General features: G+C 39.2%; 1 long non-coding RNA gene across 1 annotated transcript in view; it reads right to left on the bottom strand.

The window, feature by feature from the left end:
- Positions 1-26,421, bottom strand: part of LOC139319379 (uncharacterized) — an 81,563-nt gene that overhangs the window by 26,501 nt on the left and 28,641 nt on the right. The window contains exon 2 of the long non-coding RNA XR_011600620.1: positions 11,800-11,921. This is a non-coding gene — a long non-coding RNA (uncharacterized lncRNA). The remainder of the gene's footprint in view (positions 1-11,799; positions 11,922-26,421) is intronic.

Here is a 26,421-nt window from a genome sequence, read left to right as displayed (position 1 = left end):
TATGTTTAGCTGTGAAATAAATACAGATATAGATCATTCGATACTGGGAAAAGGAAACCCTGCTCTTAGACATAGCTTTTTTTTAAAAAGCTATCTTTATTGTTCTTTAAAGTTTTCATTCAAATAACATATACTTTCTCTAACTTAATTCTGCATCTTTTATATCTTGGCAAATTCAACCAGGTTTCCAAGTGAATAGAGGATGATGAGTCTACAAATTTGAAATGAAGGGTCTATACACAGAGACTTTTTTTTAAAATATGAAAGATGCTATTGTTCATTGTTCCCGCAGTACCTGGAGGAAACCGTCTATCTAGATCCGTTCCAGTCCGGCTTCAGGCCCGGGTACAGCACGGAAACGGCATTGGTCGCGTTGGTTGATGATCTCTGGAGGGCTCGGGACAGAGGTTGCTCCTCTGTTCTGGTCCTATTAGACCTCTCAGCGGCTTTTGATACCATCGACCATGGTATCATGCTGCGCCGGTTGGAGGGGTTGGGAGTGGGAGGCACTGTTTTACGGTGGTTCTCCTCCTATCTCTCCGACAGGTCGCAGTCTGTGTTGGCTGGAGGGCAGAGGTCGACCTCAAGGCACTTGGTTTGTGGGGTGCCACAAGGGTCGGTCCTCTCGCCTCTCCTGTTCAACATTTATGTGAAGCCGCTGGGCGAGATCATCCGTGGTTTTGGGGTGCAGTGCCATCTGTACGCTGATGACACCCAGCTGTACATCTCCACCCCAGACCACCCCAACGATGCCCTTGAAGTGATGTCCCGGTGCCTGGAGGCGGTGCGGGTCTGGATGGGGCGGAACAGGCTCCGACTCAATCCCTCCAAGACTGAGTGGCTGTGGCTGCCGGCGTCCCGATATAGTCAGCTGGTGCCATCGCTGACTATTGGGGGCGAGACATTGGCCCCCACGGAGAGGGTGCGTAACTTGGGTGTCCTCCTGGACGCACGGCTGTCCTTAGAAGAGCATTTGACGGCCGTGGCCAGGGGGGCTTTCTATCAGGTTCGCCTGATACGCCAGTTGCGCCCCTTTCTGGATCGGGACTCCCTATGCACGGTCACTCATGCCCTCGTTACTTCCTGCCTTGACTACTGTAATGCTCTCTACATGGGGCTCCCCTTGAGGAGCACTCGGAGGCTCCAACTGCTGCAGAATGCGGCCGCGCGGGTACTTATGGGGGCGGCATGGCGCTCCCACGTGACACCTCTCCTGCGCGAGCTGCATTGGCTTCCAGTGGTCTTCCGAGTGCGCTTCAAGGTGTTGGTTCTCATCTTCAAAGCGCTCCATGGCTTAGGACCCAGTTATTTACGAGACCACCTTCTGCCTCCGATAACCTCCCACCGGCCAACACGCTCCCACAGAGAGGGTCTCCTCGGGGTGCCGTCTGTCAGGCAATGTCGGCTGGCGACCCCCCGGGGAAGAGCCTTCTCTGTGGGGGCACCCGCCCTCTGGAATGAGCTGCCCCCAGGGATACGACTAATCCCGGATCTCCGGACCTTCCGCCGGGCCCTGAAGACTTTTTTATTTCAGCAAGCCGGGCTGGGTTAAAATTTTTTAATTGGTGAATTTTATGGGTAACGGGGTTTTAAATTGGAGAAGCCTAAGATAATTTAATTCTGTTTTAATGCATTTTAATATTTGTATTGTGTGTTTTTAATTTTGGCTGTTCACCACCCCGAGTCCTTCGGGAGAGGGGGCAGTATAAAAATTTAATAAATAAATAAATAAATAAATAAATAAATTATGTCAACAATAAAAACCCAAAGGCTTGCAAAAAAAAAAAAAATCTAAACTAGCCATCTCGGTAGATTAAAAGGTTGATGCAGCATGAGAATTATTGGAAGCAGACTTATAACCATACATAAGATTGTGCGGTAGTTCAGAGTTTATTAAAAAGAGGCATTCCATAATACATGAAAATAGAAACATCTCTGTGACTCATTAAAGCAGGAACCTCTATATCAGAGGTGAAATCCAGCAGGTTCTGACAGGTTCTGGAGAACCAGTAGCGGAAATTTTGAGTAGCTCAGAGAATCGGCAAATACCACCCCTGGCTGGTCCCAGAGTGGGGAGGGAATGGGGATTTTGCAGTATCCTTCCTTGGAGTGGGGTGGGATTGGAGATTTTGCAGTATCTTTCCCCTGCCACACCCACCAAGACATGCCCACCAAGCCACACCACACGCACCAAGACACACCCACAGAACCAGTAATAAAAAATTTTGAATTTCATCACTGTTCTATATCCAGGAACATATGACTGCTAGGGAGAAGTTTCTACAACAGCCATGCAAGCCTGGAAAAAGATGAGGCTACTTTAAAAAGATGCTACATTCATGCAACGGGGCATTCCAAAACATCCCTTTGCAAATGAATTCAAACCACTGCACTGTGCAAAACCAAATATTTTTATTTATTTATTAAATGTATATGTTGCCCATCTGTCGAGCAACATTTTTAATGCAATTTTTAGCAAACTGTTTGTTCTCTTTCACTTTCCATGCTTACAAAAAACAGTAATAAAAGCAAAATTCTACAGCAATTTAGGAAAGTAGCACCAGCACATACAAACACCTCCAAAAGGAAAATCTTAAAATAGAATAAGCCAAAATCGCCTTGCACTATTACTATTCTCAATGCTACCTTTGAGGATTTTAATATTACTGTGATGTAAGTATTTAGAATATTAACATTTGAATAAAACAGTATAAAACAGGTGGTTTTTAAAAAGTGTTGTTTCTTTAATTTTGAAAAGCCAGTTTGCTCTGAGCATCAATATCTGATTTCAAGAGCCCTTAGATCTCTTGGCAGTCACCATCTGGAACAGCAACACTGAGCTCCACAGCTCCAAAAGAGCATTTTTGATGTAAAGTTAATAAGAACTAGAAATCTCAGTATTCAATAATAAATGCAGAAGCTGCCTGGAAGAGAAAGCTCAAGGGGGGAAAAAACTATAGCATTTTCTTGCTATACTGAATTTCCACATTTTCCTAAATACGGATTTCCTCCTGCTTTTATTGACTGAAATAAAATGGTATTCTATTCCTTGTGCTACCTTTATTAGAAATGGAATTTTCACTTAAGATATCCCCTGTTAAAATAATGATATCTGAATGACACTCATCTTTTATTTTTAACTTAATTGATATTGGAATCACTGGCCTATTTTAAATTATAATTATGGTTGGAAATGACCATAAGCTGTCCATATATGGTGATGATATACTACGTTTTATCAATAACACATGCATGCATACATACATACATATATATATACACATATGTTTTATGTACATTTTACATAATTATCCAGCAATTATTTAATAATGTCAATGAGGCAATCCTATTTGCTTTATTTACTTTCCTTGGGTTTTAATATAGAAATCTGTAAAAACTGGTGGTTTAATTGCGGTTTGAATTCCTTTAAATATTTGGGAAATGTTTATTTTTCATAATTAAGTCCCTCAACCAAATCAGTTAAGGCTTTGGGTAGCTAACATGCCCAGTTAAAAACATAATATAAAGTCCAAAATATTATCAACAAAATTCTGTTCATGATTTTAAGCATTCATTTTTAATCACAATGAACACTACTGTAAATATATAGTTAAAATTTCATTGAGCTTAACAGGAAAGGTATATTTAACTAAAATGAATATTATTCAAGACTGATATAATTATAATAATTATAAAATGATTTTGAATTATTTCCGTTTTAATCCAGCTAAGGTTGATAAAACATTAAAATATTTATATAATTTTTATTTAAGAAATTTTAAAGAATATAAAGTATAGAAAATAAGGGAAAAAATAAAATAAAATAAACAAAGCTATTAAATAGTGAAAATACAAAATTTTAAAAAGGAAAAAAATGATTATAAACAGGCACTGCCAAACTTCTTGACAATGGTTATAGTTACATTTATATTTTGCCTTCTCTCTCTAAAGTTATATCATAATTTTCTTCTTTACTGATGTAAAGAAGTTGCTACCCTTTCTAATCCTCAAACCCATATATGTCAAGTTCATTTTTCTCAGGGGTATCCAGTCACTGATAAATGTACATGTTGATCTTTCTCTAATCAGTCAAGTTAGTTTTGCCATTTGCTAGTTCTGTTATCTTCGCTAACTGTTCCTCCGTTATGGGTGTTTCAGAGCCATTAAAATTGAATCTGTCATTGTATTTCTATAACTGTCTGGTTTGGTACAGCAACTAAACAGGACAGGTACAGACTCTGACTAGTAAAAACTGCAGAAAGAACAATTCAACCAGCCTGCCTTTTATAGAAGACCTTTATATGGTGCAGGTTAGAAGGAAGTCTCAGAAAATATCTATAGACCCCTGACATCCTGGACATAAGCTGTTTTAACTCCTCCCCTCAGAATGCCACTATAGGGTATTGCATGCCAAAACACTTAGAAAAAGGGACGGTGTTTTCCCTCATGCCATCACTGTGCTGAATATCTAATTCTCACAATAGTGTCTAATATCTATGTATATTTACCCATGTTGTATGGATGTAGTGTTATTATTATTATCCTTGTTGTCTTCTTTATTATCCCCTTTTATTGGTATGATGATGATGATTACTCTGTTGCTTTGCATGCACACTGAGAGTTTCTGCACCAGAAACAAATTCCTTGTGTATCTAATCCCACTTGGCTAAATATTCCATTCCAGTCCATTTTTTCCGCCTATTTGAACCCAGAAATTTCTGGCATTTTTACAAATGGCATGGTAAAATGACCATGTTTTTCACATTTCCAATGTAAATTTGAAGTAACTTTATACATTCTAGACAATTTTTCTGAAGTCATATACCAACAATACATCATTTTATACAAAAACCTCTTAGATTATAGACTGATGTAAGTTTCAATCCTTTTAAACAGATATTTTCCCACTATTCCATCAGTTTATTATGTCCAAAATTCTTAGCCCATTTTATTATACCTTTTTATTTGTTATTCTTCAGTTTCAAATTTCAATGAAAATTTATACATTTTGATAATGTATATTGCTAAATTACATGTTCATCATTTGCACATTCAAATTCTATCTTCTGCTGCTCAATTACAAATGTCTCCCTTAACTTTTTCTCTTAATTTCATACAAAAATTCAGTTGTATAAATTGGTAGTTTAAGATCTTCAAATTTTGTTAAATAGGTTTCAGGACTGGTACAACAAAGTGTGCTAGTGGGATCTTTGCCAGTTGTGACTGGGATTATAGGCTCACAAGACCCAGACTCCTTTTGTTCCTACTATTAAAAGTAGGAACAAAAGTAGCATTCTCTTCAATGTATAAATTAGGGAAAAATTATTCTCACTAATCAGCCAAGAAAACAATTCATGGAATCTTCTGAGTATCTATTCTTATTATATTACTGTCCTAATATATGTTTTAGGAAACTGAAATGAGCTTGCATTAACCCTCAGATATTTTGGAAAAGACAGAAGTTCCCACATCTCAGGTAACTCATCACTTTAGACTGAGCTGGGATAGTCCTGTCTTGACATATTACAGCAATAGCACTTAGACTTATATACTGCTTCATAGTGTTTTACAGCTTTCTCTAAGCGGTTTACAGAGTCAACATATTGCCCTCAACAATCTAGGTCCACAGGTGGCACGCGGAGCTATATCTGTGGGCACACAAGTGTTGCCCTAGCTCAGCTCCAGCGTCCATGCGTGCGCCGGCCAGCTGATTTTCCGGCCTTCCGGTCCCACCGGGAGTCGGGAAACGAGCCGTTTCCAGCCTCTGGATGGCCTTGGGGTGGGGGGGTAGGGAAGGCAGTTTTCACCCTCCCCAGGCTCCAAGGAAGCCTCTGGAGCCTAGGGAGGGTGAAAAATGGGCCCACCGGGCCATTGCGTGCCAAAAGCGAGGGTCGCACATAGGGAGTATATGCGGGGAGCGGAGCGCATTGAATTATGGTTATGGGCACACTCACACATGACCCCCACTTTTGGCACGCAACGGCAAAAAGGTTAGCCATCCCTGATCTAGGTCCTGATTTTTACCGACCTCGGAAGGATGGAAGACTGAGTCAACCTTGAGCTGGTCAGGATCGAACTCCTGGCAGTGGTCAGAGTAAGCCTGCAATACTGCATTCCAACCAGTGCGCCACCACAGCTGCTGGTGATAGCTAGCATTGATGGTGCAAGCATAAGATAGCAAAACTAGCTAGCAGAACTTTTGCAGCAGCAGTTTTGATTAGTTGGAAGATTCTGAATACTATTCAAAGGCAGGTACATGCAGTTCATGTTACAATAGACAAATCTTAAAAATCACTAAGTAAAATGAAGCTCAAGGGATTCAAAGCTTACCTTTGAAATAAACGTTCCAGTTATACAGTATTACATATTCCTTACACTGCCTAGAGATGATACAAGAACTACTCTCAACTGGGGACAAAGTATTCAAACATTTTAATGACGAGGTTGTGCTATATACTGAGAACTCTATTCCAGTGTTGATTTAAGAGCGTGGGAAGGCCTCCAAAAACCTGAGCCATCTGAAATGAATCTCATTATTCTAAAGTCATCAAAAATTAATCCTGTGAGATAAAGTACACAGTATCCTGGGAAAATAAACAAATAAATTGTACAAAACTCTGGAGAGAATTACAAAAAGGAACAAAGATGCTTCCCTTTCCTCCAATTCATCCTGTTCAAGAATACATTTTACTTCATCTGCATTTTTATCTTTTACCTCTTTTAGGCCTATCTCTCATGCTGTCCTAATGCCAAGGTTTAGTACAGTAGTGTTTCATCCCAAGTAAAATTACTCTATTCCACAAAAACTCACAGGCTGCTGAAAGGACAGTGGCTTTATAACATTCCCTTTACTCCCTTTAAATTCTCATAATGTACCTACACTACTTTCTGTACACCACAGTACATGAATACCTAATTCAATCCCAAATGCACATTTCTTCATTTGGGGGCCTGACAAATAATAATCAGTAGGACATCTGACAAGTCATTCCAATCCCTGAAATAGAGCCATCTATTTTACAAACCTTGAAATATGACCTGTGATAAATGACCCTGCTAGTGACTAGCTGGCTGGAGACAGACCTAAAGTCAAGTTTCAAGTTACCTCTCAATATGTTTACATATATCAGGTGGTCTGCTAATTAAATTATCTTTATGAGGCTCTCTACTCCTTAAAGCCTTTTCCCTATGTTCTGTTTGTGCCTTCTCTAATCCCCATGTATATATCCTGCATAATGGGCATCATGACTAAAATGTAAGTCTTAAAAACTGCTTTACTCTATTCTGTTATTTCTTCTGTTCAATCAAAGATTTCTTCAAAGAAAATTTTTTGAAGGGAAGCCAAGATCTTTGTCCAGAGTCCTTGCCCTATTGCACTTTATGCTGTGCCCAGAGCCTCTTTATTTAGTTGATAGGTAGGACCGGCATTTCTTTTGAGCTGAAAGGATTTCTGAAGTAAGCAGGAACCATAAAAGGAATGAAAGGTTTCACAAGAATACCAGCTTCGTTTAGACCCCAGGATGCAGTCAGGCCAGCTCATAATGACTGCAGTAACAGCTATTTAACACAGTAATTTTAACTCCAATGAATACAAATGAACCTTTATTTCTTTGGGAAAAAAATATGATCAAAATAATAGAGCTGCAATGTGATCTGCAGAAACATTCTGTGCAGTTGCTAGTTGTGTGAAGAGATGAGAAACCATGCTGAGCAAACAAATCTTACTCATCTCATTATTAGAAGTCCCACTTGCACTGGATTCAGAGACTTTCCTAGGCAGATGCATTCCTGCTGCCATGAGAACTAGAAACCTTTGCTTATATGATTCAGACTTTTAAAAAGAAAAACAAAACTCTTATTAATCCAAACTTCCAGTTTGGTTAGGAAGACAAGATGGTTGAGAGAATGAAAGATGGAAAATGTGATCTGTCTAGCACAGGAGTTGGCAACCTGCGGCTCCGGAGCCGCATGCGGCTCTTTGGGCCCTCTGCTGCAGCTCCCTGCCACCCTGTCGCAGCAGAGGGATGAAAAAGCCATCGTCCTGTGCGGCAATGGCATGGTCGGAGCACCACCACAGCTGGCCAGGGGTTTGCGAGAAGAGAAGGGGGAGGAGGGGGAGGAGGAGAGAAGTCTCTGCCACAGGTTGGCTCATTCTTCACCCAGCCCAGATTTCCAAAAGGAAGAAAGAAAAACGGGTAATGAAAAGCCCCAAGGAGAGCACGCAGGGCTTTCCAAAGAGAGTGAGAAGAGACAGAGACAGGGAGCGAGAGAGAGAGATACACACACACACACACGGGGGGGGGAGAAAGAAAGAGAGAAAGAGTGATGAGGGAGAGAGGGGGATGAGAGGGAGAGGGAGAGGGAGATAGAGGGAGATAGAGAGAAAAAGAGATGAGAGAAAGAGATGAGAGGGAGGGAGGGAGAAATAAAGAGAAAGATGAGAGAGAAAGAGAGAGAGAGACAGAGAGAAAGAGAAAAGAGAGAGAGGGAAGAAAGGGAGAGGGAGATAGAGAGAGAGGATGATAGAGAGGGAGAAAGAGGGATGAAAGAGAGGGAGGGAGACAGAGAGATTAGAGAGGGAGAGAGACAGAGAGAGGGGGATACCTATTTTCCATAGAAAACAGGGGGAGCCACAAAACCTAGATAGGCGTGGCTGGGGGAGATCATGTGACTGGGTGGGAGTGAATGATGTCAAGTTGGCCACTCCCACCCAGGTTTTGTGGCTCCCTGTGTTTTGTTTTCTGTGGGAAACGGGCCCAAGTGGCTCTTTGAGTGTTTATGGTTGCAGACCCCTGGTCTAGCATGTGTATACATTATACAGGGTTTTTTCTTCGTCTGTTTTCTAAAATGTATTTTTATTTGTATTATATTATTTCTAAAATATATATTGTTATGACAGTTACAAACACAATAGGTCTTCCACTGTTGTAACAAATTGGAAAACGAGAGTAATTCTAGTTAACTTCATCCTTCTGTTTTGAACCATAGACTTGGGATGACTTGCATGCCTCAAGAGAAATATATGTACAATTGTAATTTTTAAGGTGGCAGTTCAAGGCCAGCATTGTCTTCTGTCCTGAGTAGAATATCTGGCTTCCAAACACTTCCACTGGGGGGGGAGGCAAAGAGGAGGAAATAGGTAGCTTCCTCTCTATAATTATTAACAAGGAACACAAAACCAAACAAGCACAGCTGACATTTACTTAATGACACTGTCTTTCTGTCAGCTAGCACTTCTGTAAAGTTTTTTTTTTTTTTTAATTTGATTTATATGCCGCCCTTCTCCGAAGACTCAGGGCGGCTTACAATGTGCTCAGCAATAGCCTTCATCCTTTTGTATATTTATACAAAGTCAGCTTATTGCCCCCACAAACTGGGTCCTCATTTCACCTACCTTAGAAAGGATGGAAGGCTGAGTCAACCTTGAGCCTTGGCGAGATTCGAACCCTGCAGTAATTGCAGGCAGCTGGTCTTAATAAGCTTAATAACAAGGTGCCTTAAACCCCTGTACTACCAAGGCTCTTAGCACTAGACTGCTGCATATTTCTCAAAATACAATTCAGTACAAACAAAGCAAACAAACAAATAAGAATTCAGTATACAGGAACCCGCCACCACTCCTAATTTTTTGTATGGACAGTGACATATAAATCTATAAAAATGAACTAAGTGTTAGCAAATATTTTCTGCTAATGCTCTCAGTCATTAAACTGCACACGGAAGTAATCAGGGACATAGCTGGAGATGTTTCATGTTATATGATTTGTTACAAAGATCAACTGACCACTGGGAAACAGGGGAACAATAGAAATCAAGTGGAAAGGAAAATGGAATGAAATTCGGAGCATGATACTCTGTATTCTCATCTGAGGCAAACAAGAGTGCTTTGAATCTGACATGGACACCCTCACTGTAGAGCTGCAATTATATAGGCTCAGGAAAATACAATTTTGAATAAAATAGATGTTAGGTGATAAGGCAGCTAAGAATGAAAACTGAATAAGATAAGGCACATACAACTTCATGACTATATGGTATCTGCTAAGGAAATTCTCATGTTCGAAGATTACAATTTGCATCTTTCTATGCCGCATAACGGGGTGAGCTCCCGTTACTTGTCCCAGCTTCTGCCAACCTAGCAGTTCGAAAGCGCCTAAAAATGCAAGTAGAAAAATAGCAACCATTTTGGTGGGAAGGTAACAGCGTTCCATGCACTTTTGGTGTTTAGTCATGCCAGCCACATGACCATGGAGACGTCTTCGAATAGTGCTGGCTCTTCGGTTTTGAAATGGAGATGAGCACCAGCCCCTAGAGTCGGGAACGATTAGCACATACGTACGAGGGGAACCTTTACCTAAGTGCAGTAAAGGTGGCATTAAAGCCTATAAATAGCTGCACCAATATCCAAGGAGATGAACCTGGTAAAACTACTGAGAGGATCTGAATTAAAATAAGTGGAAGGAGCAGAAATTATACTATTGCTCTGATATACTACTAACCAAGTAAAATGAAAAGATATAGATGATGCCCTTCACAATAAATCACATATTTTAATTACTTCAACACTAATTCTTCAAAGGATGATCTTCCTAGTAAATTCCTAACTTCCCCTAAAACCAACTTTCTTCTTCCATGGATTGAGGAAGCCAAAGGGGGAAGAGCTATCTCCCATGGAATGTTAATCAACAAGGAAGACTGAACAGATAAAACAGGAATAGGTGATTTGGAAGGCAAAATAATTGTATTGCTAGAGTTCTTGATTTTAAAAAAAAATCCTAAACCATAAATTTAGTCAGCAATGTACCTTGAGATTCAAATTTGTAATGATTAGTTCAATTATATCCAGATTTTATTTATTTAAAATTAATTATTTCATATAATTAATTAGTTACAAATTATATTCATTTATACTTATTCAATTCTTTCCTTAGTGCATGGATCCCCTGAAATATATTCTAGTCTATAAATCATAATATCTATTACCTTTTAAAAACTGTTAATTACAATACACAAATATATATCCATATACAGTAAACCTTGGTTTAATGGACCTTTGGTTAGTAAATTTTGGAAACAATGAACACATGTTTTATGTTTCAGCATTTTACATATAAAGTTCTTTGTTCTACAGTAATCCAGACAAGTTTCATCATTTTTATAAATTTATGTTGTCTGTATAAATCATACAATGGTACACATTAACAATGTAATTTATATTATTGCCCTCACTACATAATTATATACATAACAAACATTGATGTAAATGACATAATTTATGTATTTGCATTAATCTGCCACATGTCATTACTCAAATGAACAAATTGTTGCAACTCACATAAATTCAGATTTAATGGCATTTGGGCTTAATGTACATCCAGTCTCTATTTACAAACGGTCCATTAAATTGAAGCTTTACTTTATATCTGTCAAATCAGCTGTTTATGAAGACTTGCATTAAAAAAAATCCTTTTTTAAAAATTACATCATTAGCTTTCAAAAATTTTCTACCCAAACAACATAGCAACAATTATATGGCACAGGAGAGACCAGCAGATAAATTATACAAATGCAGTCTGAGCAATTTTCTTATACAGTCTGTAAGCAGCCATAATCATTAAAAGCAGAGCAAATAGGATAGAAATGCTGAGAACCCAAAAGAAAGACACTTTTTGCAAAGATGCATTTCGAGTAAGTATACACATTTTCCCACAAAAGATTCAACAGTTTGGATCATTTTGCAAAAAAAGAAAAAAAAAAGAAGTAAAGGAAATTGCCAACAATGACAGAATACCATCTTACCTTCAAATTTTGCAGCCCAAGACCCCAAACTAGCCTCCAATCCATTAATCTGAAAGATTAATCTGAATCCCTTTTGACTCTTTTGGCACCACAAAGACATAAACAGATGATGAGCAGAACAGCTGCAGAACAGCAAAATAAATGAGAAATATCAGTCAAATGAAGGCATTTATAAATAAGCAAATATACACAGGTGGACATGTAGGCAAATATACAGATTATTTGTGACCTTTGATTGCTTGAAGCATAATCAAAGTATGGGTTTCTCAGGAAGGGTCACTACTAATGGATTTTCTGAGTACAAATTTCCCCCCAAATGCATTTTTTGATAATGATAATAATCCGAATTATACACTTCAAATATAAACCAAACTACACTCTGTGAGCAAGAAACAAATTTATGTAAATAAACATTCTAGGGAAATTAAATTAGCAGTGATGCCTATTGCATCTTCAATTCCAGCAGGATCAGATCAGTGGTGGGTTTCAAAATTTTTTACTACCAGTTCCGTGGGTGTGGCTTGGTGGGCGTGGCATGGTATGGCTTGGTGGGCATGGCTTGGGCATGGCAAGGGAAAGATACTGTAAACCCTCCATTCCCACTCCACTCCAGGGGAAGGATACTGCAAAATCCCCATTTCCTACCGATCAGCTGGGACTTGGGAGGCAGAGAATAGATGGGGGCGGGGCCAGTCAGAATTTTTACTACCGGTTCTCTGAACTACTCAAAATTTCTGCTACCGGTTCTCCAGAACTGGTCAGAACCTGCTGAAACCCACCTCTGGATCAGATGTATTATTAGGAAAATAATGTTCTTCCTCATATCTTTTTGCCATTATTAAAAGCCTCCCATGCATAATTATTTGTTCAATAATTTGTCCACTGGTTAAATAAATCCTGAATTTCCAGTATTTAGTGCCATGCCCAAGCCATGCCCACCAAGCCATGCCAGGCCATGCCCACCAAGCCTTGGTGGCACAGCAGACTAAAGTACTGTTAAAGTACTGTTAAATAGCACCAGCTGCCTGCAATTACTGCAAGTTCAAATCTCACCAGGCTCAAGGTTGACTCAGCCTTCCATCCTTCCGAGGTAGGTAAAATGAGGACCCAGATTGTGGGGGCAATAAGCTGACTTTGTATAAAAAAGAACACCGCTGGGGGGGCTGAAAGCCCTACTAAGCAGGTATATACAAAAGTATGAAGGCTATTGCTTAACGCATTGTAAACTGCCCTGAGTCTCTGGAGAAGGGCGGCATATAAATTGAACCAATAAATAAATAAATAAATAAATAAATAAATAAATAAATAAATAAATAAATAATGACAGTCAGCCTAGCAGCTGTAATCAGAATGCTAAATTCTCCAACTTTTGGAAATTCTCTCTTCTGTAATTCTCAAAAGAAATGGAAATGGAAATGGATCACACAGGAACCAAGGGGAGCCTTCTCAGGACTAATGGATTTTACTGCTGACAAAATGGAACCTGAAATCGGTCCCCTGAGAAACAAAAAAGATTGTGTTAGAATGCTCTTGGGATCCACTGGGTTTGCTTATAAACTTTAAAATCTTTGATTTTGAGCTAAAGCAAGCAAATACATTGTTGGCCATCACCTCTTCTAATCAGCCTTTCTCTCTTTTTCCTCTCCCAACCCATTCTGCAATTTTGAGCATTATCTTTCAGGCATGACAGCTTCTTTCATTGTATTTGCAAACTAAGCATTTAAGTGAACAATAGTCCTTGTGGGCATAGGAATATGCTAAATAAACCCTGAGCAAAATAAGTTTGGTTGATGTCCAATGATGGGATGGAGGCAATTAAAATTGATACTTTATTTTCTCCTTTTGGCGGAAATTAAATGAATTGTGCAAAATCATTTACCCAAATAATATTTGGTTCTATTATCCCAATGAATTAAAAGGAATATCATTATAAAAAACTATTGAGAGATCATGTACTGTATATCTAGAAAGTTCATGATTTAAGAAATCATCCAACTATATATACAACTCCCCCCCCCCAAATCTTTGCCTTTTCATGGTTCACATATTTTACATTAAAAATAGAGGAGAATATTTCATATAACATTTTGCACAAAAAAGCCCCACAGGTTCCAAGATCAGTTAGGCTTTTGAGAGAGAAAGCCTGAAAGTATTGGGGACTTAAAATCATACAAATCAAGTAATAATTCATGTATTGTTCAGGGCAGGGCACATTTTTTATATGTTGCGTTTTACTGTGGCTGTTCACCGCCCTGAGTCCTGTTGGAGAAGGGCGGTATACTAACTAACTAACTAACTAACTAACTAACTAACTAACTAACTAACTAAATAAATAAATAAATAAATGTAAAATCTGTTACTACCGGTTCTGTGGGCATGGCTTGGGGGGGGTAATGTGACTGGGTGGGTGTGACCAACTTTTTTTAAAAAAAACTATTCAAAGCATTTTTTCTAATGCTTTGAAATGCCTCTCTGCCAATTAGGGAACTCAGCTGGGATCATGTTGTGACTCCGGCTCCCGAGCCTGTCCTCACGGAGGAAGATGACTCTAAAAGTGATGGGGAGGAACTGACAAGGCCTCCCTCTCCAGGACCCTCCTTTCTGGCAACACCTCAGATTCCAGCTGAAGGCCAGGATGAAGGCATGTCGGAGCACCCACTAATAGGGAGTGATGAAGATCAATCTTGGATTGATCCCAAGCAGTGTCGGAGGGAGTGACGTGCGCAGCAAAGGAAGAGGTGTGGAAGGGTCAAAGATTGCTGAGTCACTGAGCCATGCCCCACAGGGGATAAAAGTGCATGGGGTTGTTCTGCAGGCTCTGTGATGGACAAAAACTGCATATCGTGAGCTTTGGATAGGATATCTTGGATTTTGTAAATGACTTCTGACTACTCTTTTGTGCCTTGTGAACTCTTGGTTGCCCCAGCAACGGACTATAGATACGCTGACTCCTGTTTCTAGAGATGATAAGAAACTTGGCAGGCATTTGGAAAGTAGTTGCCAGCACTTTTATCTGCCAAAGGATTCAGGTCGGCTTGTAAAAATAAATTACTGGTAGACGTCTTTTGTTTGTGTGTCTGCCTATGTGAGGTGGGGGAACAGAACAGATCGTCAGAGAGGCTCTTTAAAAAATGCCTCTGCCGATCAGGGAAGTCAGCTGGGATCATCAGAGACTTTTCAAAGCATTTTTTTTACCACCTCTTCGGCCAAGAGGTTGCAGAAAAAAATGCTTTGAAAAGCCTCTGATGATCCCAGCTGAGCCGCACAATCATCAGAGGCTTTTTTTTTAACTTTTAAAAGCATTTTTTCATCGGAAGAGGTTGTAGAAAAAATGCTTTTAAAAGTAAAAAAAAAAGCCTCTGATGATCCTGCGGCTCAGCTGGGCATGGTGTGGTGTAGGGCATGCAGGGATTTTTGCTACCGGTTCTCTGAACCACCCGCCGCCATCGCTACCAGATCAGGCGATCCGGTCCGAACCGGGAGCATTTCACCCCTGGTTCAGGGGCTTTTTAATTGATCTAGTGCAGGGGTCAACAACCTGTGGCTCTGGAACCGCATGTGGCTCTTTCACCCCTCTGCTACGGCTCCCTGTCACTCAAAATATGTGTCGCGACTGCCAATGTACAACATGATTTATTGAGCTTTTCAACCTCCAGTAGGCCAACCATGGATAAATCCAAGAAAAGAAAAGTTTCAGAAGAAAACAGAACGTTTAATTCAACTACATATGCTAGTTTTGTGGCAGCTCAAGAAATAGTCAGGCATGGGAAGGGTTTTTGTGGCTCCCGTTGTTTTCTTTTCTGTGGGAAACGGGTCCAAATGCTCTTCGAGTGTTTAAAGTTGCAGACCCCTGGTCTAGTGGTTAAGGCACCAGGCTAGAAAGCAGAACACTATCAGTTCAAATCCCTTCTTAGCCATGAAAATTGGCTGGGTGACTTTGGGCCAGTCATTCCCTTTCAGCCCAACTCACCTCATAGGGTTGTTGTGGGAAAAATAGGAGGAGGAGGGTGTGTCTGAATATGTTGACCGTCTTGAGTTATTATTTGTAAAAATGATAAAGATGGGATATAAACAAATAAAACTTGTATTTATATGATGTTCTTATATATGATGATGGTGATTTCTTATCTTTGTGAACTGCTGAAGACCTTTTGTGATTACACCAGGATCATTACAAGACTCATTTCATTTCTATATACCAGTAGATACACCCAGTCTAAAAAAAGAATGTTTCCATTTTTTAAAAAATGAACAGCTGTCATTGCCAAATAACCTTACAGATCAGATTTATTTAATCAAAAACTCTATCAGTCAACTCTTTAAGCAGAAAGGGGAGGAAAAATCAATTATGAGAGATGCACTATACGTTATGAAATATTTAGACAAACTGAAACTTAAATCTTCAAATTAATGCAATACCAAAAATAGAAATGCTTAGAGCTTTCTCATTATTCAGTGAGTTTCAGACACTGAAGACTGTGAAGGTGGGAAAGATACTCAGACATGTTTGGTCTACCATTTAATCCTTGCTGTTCTTAGTTTATCAAATCTAGTAGGGAAGGGCTGTCTGGTGGCTCCAGATTTTCCATGCCAGCAGGCAAACTGCCAACCTACAATACAGTATTCCAGTAGAACACAGCAACATCAAGATCTGCTTTATGCCAAATCAGATTATGATAGCCATCTAAGCAAGAGCATTCTGCTCGGAGAGCAGCAGCTCTGCAGGATTCTCAGGAAGAGATTATCTTTCCCAACACTTCCTACCTATTTGCTCATTTTAATTAGATTTGCTTAACAGCTGCAGTAAAAATGGTCATAAAATCTGTCTGGTCATGTGATGACCAGTTTGATTACTGCATCGCCTAATGATCAAAATTTCAGTCCCAGTTATGGTCATAAATCAAGGATTACCTGTAGTTAACTGTTTGGAAAAAAATAACCAAGCAAACAAAGCAACCCTAGAAAATTGATATTAAGAAGTGAGCCAGACAAAAAAGAATGGATTCTGAGGACAGTAGAAAAATAAGTAGTAAGCAAGCAATTCAAGAACAGAAAACCGACAGCTATTGTGTACCAAGAAAAAGAAGCTAAGATATTGGATGCATAGAGTAGATAATGAAAGGTATGACCCATCAATCACTAGGCAGACAAATTTGAGGAGTACAGATGATACTCTTGATTTAAAATTCAGCTAATGTATTTAGATTAGTTTGGCAAGCAGACAGAGGGATTGAATGATTTCTGTTGACAGTCTCTTTTAATTTTTTTAGTTCAATGAAATAAATTTGAGCAGAAGAAAAACATTGGAAGTAATTTTTGAGGGTAAATCCCTCAAAATTTGAGTCTCCAGAGAAGGGCGGCATATAAATCAAATCAATCAATCAATCAATCAATGTTCAAGTGGGAAAAGCAAGCGAGTATTAAGACATGTGTTTAAATAAAAAAATTCACATCTACTGAAATCATGCCAGATTTATATATTGATTCTCAAGAAATTCCATTCCTTTCTATTGAAATGACTGCTCTAATACGCAAAGTAGTTGTGTAAAAAAAGCTGTACAAATCAACAAGTGCTCCTATTTGTTCTATTAGAAAATCTGAAGTCATTTCACTTTCACACAGAAATATAAGAATTCTAGAAAAAAATGGCAAACCAAGCCACAATCATAATATGAGTCTTTAAAAAGGCAGCATCTTCAACTGGAGCCTTCCACAGCTGATTACAGAGGAATTAAAGCAGATTGCAACAACCAGGCAGGTTTGTGTGGGAGAATATAATCCTTAAGGAATGCTGAACATCAGGGATTTTAAAAAGCTTAAAATCAATATTTTTCATTAATACCCAGAAATGGGGCTTTAAGCCATGTGGTTGTTTAAAAATGTAAAATGTTCTCTAAAATCTGTTAGCAGTATGCTGATCCACAGCAATCTCCAAAGTGTCTCTCTCTATATATATACATACATACACACACACACACATATACATACATACAAAGAACCTGCCATTAAGCAACAATAATGAAAAACTAATGTACTAATCTATCATTTTGCTTACCGAACCTGAAAGGTCCATGTACATTTAGAACTGTGGTCTTCTGCATATTACTCGGTGGGGGGGCTTCTTCCTTGCTGTGCTTATGCATTTAGTATTACAATTATATGCTGCAATCTTTCCTACACTGATTTCAAAAGAAGCTGTTTACCAAGGATCCCCAAACTTTGCAGGTCCTAGGCACATTGTGGGCAGAGGTGGGTTTCAACAGGTTCTGACCAGTTCTGGAGAACTGGTAGCGGAAATTTTGAGTAGTTCGGAAAACTGGTAGTAAAAATTGTGACTGGTCCCCACCGCCATCTACTCTCTGCCTCCTGAGTCCCAGCTGATCAGAAGGAAATGGGGATTTTGCAGTATCCTTCCCCTGCCATGCCCACCAAGCCATGCCTACCAAGCCATGCCACTCCAACCAAGCCACACCCACAGAACTGGTAGTAAAAATTTTTGAAAGCCACCACTGATGGTGGGCACTTAGGGAATGTGCAAAGATTCTCAGAGATTTTTCATTAAAATATTACAATTTCCTTTTCCTAGTATAACATTTTCTCAATAGAATTTCATCTGGAAAGATCCGGTAGGCTAGAGGGCTGGGAATGGATTTAACAATGAGAAGCATTTTCATTCCATTTTTCTGTGGGTCCTGAGGTTGCTTTTGATTTGCCTATTTTAAAAAAAACAGCTATGGCAGCAGCACTTTAAATATCCAGATATTTACAGCAATGCATATCTAACACAGTAAACTGGAGAATGTTAGAAGATGAGCAAGAGAAAAAAAATGAACTCCAAGAAACAGATTACGGCTCTTGTTCTCATTTTTGGCACTATGCTTGTTTTAAAATCCAAAGTCTCTTATTTCCGCTCGTCTTGTAATTACTCCCCGCTACATTCAGACATTTGGTAAAAGCATATCAAGAGTAAAACAAAAGAGATCTTGAAGATCTTTGAAGCTGGCTTATCCCCGCAAAGCTCAAGTCAAATGATCAGCTATGTGTTTCAAAGCTCCTCGTCCAATAAGCATTCCAGCAGAACACAGCAATACCAAGAACACCAAATCAGATTACGCACCCATCTATTCTAGTATATTCTGCTCTGAAAGTAGCAGCTCTGTAGGATTCTCAAGCAGAGATCGCCTTTCTCAATACTTCCTACCTATTTGGTCATTTGAACTGAATAGAGATGTGAAGGACTAAATCTGGAGCTTTCTGTTTATGAAGCATTTATAAAAGGTTCATTTAGGCCTTTTTGGTAGATCTGAGACTCACCCATGATCTAATCCAGTTCGGGAATTCTGGGAGTTGAAGTCCATATATCTTAAGAGTTGCCAAGTTTGAGAAACACTGACCTAATACAAATAGACTTGGTTCTCATTCATTAAAAGAAAAGATATTTTTATTTGAGACAAAAGATTCCATCCTGTGGCTCTGCAGATAGGTTTAGGATGTTGTACAGTAACAGTGACACAACATCAGATTCTTTTTATGTTAACTTATCCTATGACAAATAGGATTAGTATTTCAAGCAGGTATGCTAGAGCAATTTTTAAAGATTGCAGGTACCTAGTAAGTAAAAAAGCAAAATTGATACACTGGTAGTTTTTCCAATGCTCATAGCCTGTCTTGGGGAAATAATCTGGAATCTGAAAATAGAGCTGCTGCTGTTGTTTTCCTGTTTGTTTGGTTTAAAAAAAAACCTGCATTCTTTTAAGACATTTCTAAAGATGATGGAAGCATTCAGTGCTGTGTCTGAGACAAATTCATCAACCTCCCAATTTAGGCTTAATAAGCAAAGCCCAGCTGTTCAATAGTTGGCAGCCAATTTCTGGCCCATTTTCAAAATCATAGTTGAGAGATGGAAATGTAATGGCACTGAGGTGATATTTTAAAAAAAGATGCTAAAGAAGTAACAAATTCAAGTAAATCTGGAGATAGGTTTTTTGCTGGATTCTTTTGGGCAATTCTGTAATCAATGTGCGAGTTTAGAAAGTAGTAAAGATTGGAACTCAGTGTCCTAAAAAAGATTTGTTGGTTTCTTTTGATAGAGCTACATGTTTTCCCAAAAATAAGATCCTGTCTTATATTTTTTTGAATCCTGAAATAAGCGCTTGGCCTTATTTTCGGGGAGGTCTTATTATTTTGGGGGGCGTGGAGCAAGATGAGGCTCCTCTTGCTGTCTTACCTGATTTCCAGCTCTGCATTTAAATAATTTCACTGAGAGCTTATTTTTGGGGGGGAGGCTTATTTTAGCGCATGTGCTCAAAAGCCCTATTGGGCTTATTATCAGGGGATGTCTTATTTTCGGGGAAACAGTAGTTTATTGCTTAAAATCAAGAAGATAAATCTGAGCTGATACAGGGAATGCCTTATACAAATCTCTAAAGAGATTGAGGGAAATTGGAAAAAGTTTCTATAGTATTTTGAGTTTCCCCCAAAAGAATGCCTAATGTAAAATAAATATAACTGTGTCGATTATGCAGGGGGAACAATTTAATTTGTCTTGATGCCTTTTAATTAACAGGCAGGAGTGATTGCAGTTTGCAAGAATGAAATCACCAACCTCCTTGATAATCTTGATCAGAATCTCTTCCACTCGTCTTTGAACTCAAATATGCAATGGGCTCCATATTTTTTCCGTTTTCATCTATGGGGAGTGACCTAAAGGGTCTTTTTACGGTAAAGGGGAGTAGATTTTGGTAAATACACTGATGTTTCCAATATACATTTTTAATTACATTTTTGCCATTCTTATACTTTTTCTTCAAAAATATTAAGAGGCTTTTTCAGGAAAGGAATTGTACCAATTAATTTATTACAATATTAACTGGAGTAAAGTCTTTACATGAGCAAAGCCCAGTTCTTCAGGCACATCTCACAGCATGAATGCTAATCAAAAGAAGCTTGATGTCATAATAAACACACTTAGTCTGCCACAACAATACCAAAAATCAGTATAGCCTTATCACACTTAAAGATGAACATACCCTGCCCCTCCCTTTGCAAAAAAAAAAAAAATGGCAGGAATTCTATGGCTGAGACCAATCATAGATCAAGGCATAAACTATTTATGGGTAATAGCTGGCCAACTGTCACAGCAGGAATTCCAAACAGGGTTGGGCCCAGTTAAAACTTGGATGAGATTCCTCCATAGAAAACTAATGTAGTGTTGGACCCTGGAAAGATTTTAGAACATCCCTGAATACAATGGTCAACTAGTTTCATAATCATGCTGAGAAAATTACATAAACATGTTCATGAGATCACCATGGACATGTTTATGAACATGGTGATCTTGGTTCAAAGGAGGTATTTAATATTTGGACTTGGTTCAGAAGAGGCATTTAATGTTTGCTTCACTCAAGTAGCCTGTTTTATGGCAACTAGTTAAGAACAGAGAGTTTTCAAGTCCTTCTATTTAAAGTTCAGATCTAGTGCTTCATAGATATGAAAGTTCTATGGCCACTAATTGCTCTCCTTCTTCTGAATATTATATTAGTCTAATATTAAACTATACTTTCAAACAATTGACTATTGTTACCCCACCACCCTTTTGAAAATAACTGGAGAAAGATTTTATATTAAAGAGAAATTAATCCCATAGATATCCAAAACTGGGTTAAAAAGCAGCTAGTATCACCATTAATCTTGATACTAGTTTTAATAGATACAAACAGCAAGGAATGTTAATATTAATACCAGTAAAGAAATTTGCTGCTCCCTATTGAGCCTGATAAGAGGAAAAAAAATGAGTAAGAATTTATTGGTTCCCTGGACCACACAGGGACTGGGATTATGTAGCATGCTAAATCTTAAACCTGGGTTAACAAAACAATTACTGAATTCATGTAACATGCTATACAAAAACAAATAAACTATATATTAACAACACAGGCTGTGAAGACAATGATTAGGTTCCTACCAAATGCTGATCACAAACTATGCACTCTCAATTGTGCCTTGAGGGCTGCCTGCAGCTCACAGCTTGCCCATTTTTTCACAAAGCAATGAAATTTAGTTTCTACAAGAAACATGTTTGTCAGTTAGACAAACTGCTTCAATTCTGTATTTGCAGGTCACTGGGTCAATAAATTAGAGACGAAATGGTTTCCAATACTTTTTTAAAAAATGCTCTTGTTTTATCTAGATCCTTAACAAAGAAGCAGCAGGCTGAGAAAATGAAAGAAAAGTCCGACAACTAAAAGCAATTGGCTTATTAGCCTTCAAACTCTTCAGTCAGGAGCATCAGCAGTTGGAGGTAAAGAGTTACAATGTGCAGGAGGAAGAGTATGGTGTCATAATCTAAACTTAATGTCTTTTGGATCTGCAACATAATGCTGTGCATTCTTCCAGTTTTTGATCCCTCCTCCTCCCCGCCTCCGACACTTCTTGCTTTCAATCTGTCAAAATCCATACCAACTCAGACTATGTTCTGCCCCAGCTACGGATCCCAAAGAATGTAGCACACACAAACTCCGAACAAAACTCAGTTTACTTCAAAACACAGTTTTTTGCAAATGCAGGCTGTTAATAAAACGTTCTTAACAACCTGCCAGAAATTCCACAGATAAGATAGAGTCTTACTAGAGTTGGCAGAAAGCCCAGAAGCCAGGTTTGCAGAGAAAATTCAAACTCAGTGATCAGCGAACAAACGAACACACATTGTTTCCTGCAGCTTTTTACAAACTGTGTGCATTCTTAAATAGGCTAAGGGAGTGGCCAATTAGCCCCAAGCCTTACTCTCGAGGAGACCTCCTCCTGAGGAACCACTCCTGCCTTTTGGCAGCTCTGCGTGCTCGTGCATTGAGAAGAGGCTCCTCCTCTTCATCCTCTGCACTTAAAGGAGCCTCTGGAGGTTCTGAAGACCCTGGCTGAATCCCTGCCTCTAGCACCATATCTTCTTCAGCCTCCTCGCTATCCAATTCGAGCGCTGACTGCACAGGCTGCTGGCGCGACACCACACCAGCCTCCTCGACGTCGGGATCAGCAACAATCCGCGCAGGCCGCTGGCGGGCCACAACAGACTATGTCCCCTTTATAGGTTATAACAGGGGTGTCAAACTCAAGACCCGTGGGCCAAATCTGGCCCACGGGGGTACTTAGATCTGACCTGCGGGGCCACCCTGGAAACAGTGAAGGACCTGCCCACGGTGCCTCTGCCAGAGAAAATGGAGCTCAGGAGGGATGCGTGTGGTCCCCCGGGGCTCAGTTTTCAGCCACAATGGCCTCCTGCAGTCCTCTTCTGCGCACTCTGAGCACTCTGTTTTCGCTGGCAGAGGGCTACAGGAGGCTGTCATGGCCAGAAACAGAGCCCAGGGGGGCCACTCACGCCCCTCCCGAGCTCCATTTTTGCTAGCAGAGGGCTAGCAAAACAAACTACTAGCAAAAGTGGCATTTGTTCACAAGGCAAGGAGGCATCGAGAAATTCCTCCGCTGGAGACAATGGATCACCCACGTCCCACCCGGGCCACCGCAAGTGCCGACATAAATGATGCCGAGATGGCCATGCCCACCCTGGCCACGCCCACACCTCTGGCCCCGAGGTCAAACATAACCCTGATGCAACCCTCAATGAAATCAAGTTTGACACCCCTGGGTTAAAAGGAAGTAAATATTTAGAATCCAACTGATCATTTTCCTAGGTCTGCTCCTGAACGAAAATCCAAAATGGTAAATGGTTCCTTTGGCTAAACATAAGAATTCCAGCTTCCCATTTTTAACAACAGCCTGGCTGGCCAGATTTATCCAAGAAGTTCCTAAATGGGGCATGAAGGAATCTGTTCTCCCTTCTTTATCTCCAGCATCTAGTATTGAGAAACATACCACCTCTGGACAGGGAAGCTCCATCTAGCCTCTGTGGCTTATTGCCAGCAGGCTTATCCTCCGTGAATCTATTTGTGACTAAAATAAAGCTCTAATGTCACTGCCTTGTGTTAAAAGCCCATCAGTCTGTCATCAAAATGAAATGCAAAGGAATTAGAGTACAATTTTCCCATGCTAACATTTCATTCTTTTTCACCACCATTATCCACATTTGGGGCTTGCTGGCTTTTCAAATTTCTTTCAAGACCCTCTGGGGAATTAACCAACTTCAGCAAAATGTTGTCACTGGTAGACAATAAATGTACTATGCTGGCACAGATCCAGCCCCATTTTATTCCCAACAGAACAGATTATGACTTCCCTCTAGGCTCTCTGGGGAAGGGTGCAAGTTATAATACAATACAGCTGGGCAGGCAACTGGAAAAGACAATAACAAAACTGCCATTATTATCCGAGCTCCTAATCCACATGAACAGACATGGGCCATAAAAGTATTTCTCATTAATAAACTTTTAATTGTCCTTGGGTTTCACTTTTTGGCATGCTTTTCATAATAGGTCTCTAATGACTTACCTTACAGTAAGATATATGTACAGTAGTGGCCAAAATTGGGGAAACCTTTTGGGAAAAGTATATTTTTGAGGTTTGATGGCTAATAAAACCACTTTTTTTTTTTGGAGTTTCAAAATGATCATATTCCACTGCTGGAATGGCCTGGGAATAGCCCAGACCTTAACCCAATTGAAAAACTATGGAGCCGACTAAAGAAATGTGTTAGCCAGAAGCGACCCAGCAATAAAACTCAGTTAATAGAAGCAATCATTCAATCTTGGTTTCACATTATAACAGCTGCAGAACTAAAAGACTAGGTTCATTCCATGGGAAGACATTGTAAGGCCATAATTCGTGCTAAAGGTTACCCAACTAAGTATTAACTGACGTGATAATTTTTGTATTTCTCATTTTTTCTATGGTGATAATTTTTGTATATCTCGTTTTTTTCTATGTTTTCTTTATACTGTAACTGCTATTCTAACAGCAAATCTTCATAAAAATTATTGCATTACTTTCTTGATTAAATTATCTTTCCATTGATATATAATTTTATGGTACTACTCCAAAAAAAAAGTGGTATTATTAGCTAGTTTTAGAAAATACACTTTTCCCAAAAGGTTTCCATAATTTTGGCCACTACTGACCACAATGAAAATCATTTTTCATTAAACTCTGGAATTCTATGCAGGAGCTTTTGCTCTATCCAAACAGCACCTATTATAAGGAGCCCTATCCTCCAACTACAGTAATAGCATCCAGGGAAAAGCCTGTAATATATAGACATAACACCTCTGGTTGCAGAAGGTAGCAAAGTGTTGTATTGATAACTGGCTGTCGTAGCTCAAATTAACTGAAGTTTGTCCTGCTAGTGAAGCCTGCTCCGAAGAGTCCTTATCTTTCCTATTTAACTTCTAAAACAATCAATCCCTCCATTTCAGCATAAGAATTAAAGATTATTGCTTAATATTTATACTGTGTTCTAAAGTCTTCAAAGCACTTTAAGGCATTATATAAATCAGTCTTAATATCCCCATATGAGAGGCAGAAGGGCTGAGAATGAGCGCCTTGTTCCAGTTAGCTATCTATGCAAAGTTTAAGGACTTCTTGATTCATAGATGTTAGTTACTTTATTTCATAGCATCTCAGATAAGACAGGTTGTAAAACTCCCACACGAGCAAAATTCTCCATTCCTTGGTAATCACGCTTGCCGCAAGCCTGAAACATGGATGAAATATAAATTAAGCACACAAAAGCAAGCTGAGCCTTTTTTTTCCCTGGCTATTAAGTCAAGAAATTAATTGTCTATGGACTTATCCAGTTCTTTAATACGGCCCTGAAGAAAAGGAAGTCAAGAACGTTTTTTCTTCCTTTGACTTTTAACCAAATTCCATCAGGACTGAGGATAAAGAGAATCATTTGCTTTACACGTAGATCATAAATCTTGACATGCCAAAGGCACCTCTGTTCATAAAGCATGGTATTAAATATTCCCCTACCCACATTCTGCAAGGCTAAGTAAGTACTCTTCTTGAGGCTTTGCTACTACACCTATACAGCACAGATTCTTAGCAAGAGTTGCAATTGTGCCTAACCAATACAGAATTATTACTGTAGAAAAGGGCAAAAAAAAAAAAGGGAGAAAAATCCCTCTTTTTTGCTTCTTTGTAATCTAGGGGAAGGTAGGTAATATTTTGTGTGTTGAATCAACATCGCATTTGCAGATCAGCCTAGAAAGCAAATCAGCTACCTTTGCTCAAATGTATGAGACCAAAGTAATCATGATATAGCTTTTGTGGGTTTGTAAAAGAGGGACTTCTCCATGAAAAATTAAAATAAAAAGGATGCTTTTCATGTTGATCAATAACCAAGAGAGATGCTTTTATGCAAATGGTAGCCTGATTGCAAGGCGATTACAAGGAAAAAGGAAACTGGTTGGCACCTTCTTTTACCATCCATGTTGCTCTCACTCCAGGTAGCCAATCTAAATGCAAATTCTGAGAAAGGAAAAGCTACACTATTCTAGATGGATAGCAAAGAACGTTTTTAAAATTGCAGACCAAACAGCACAGGAAGTACTTGGAAGCCTAATCCTACATAGATTTTAAAAAATGATTGAATTACTTATTATACTAATTATAATATGGACTAAAAATACAGCTATATCATGATTACTTTGGTCTCAGACATTTGAGCAAAGGCAG

This window comes from Pituophis catenifer, unplaced genomic scaffold (assembly GCF_029215685.1).
Source record: "Pituophis catenifer annectens isolate HBS135680 unplaced genomic scaffold, rPitCat1.0.hap2 SCAF_1, whole genome shotgun sequence".
Taxonomy (NCBI): Eukaryota; Metazoa; Chordata; class Lepidosauria; order Squamata; family Colubridae; genus Pituophis; species Pituophis catenifer.
The sequence above is the reverse complement of the archived record's forward strand: the minus strand, read 5'-3'. Positions and strand labels throughout refer to the sequence as shown.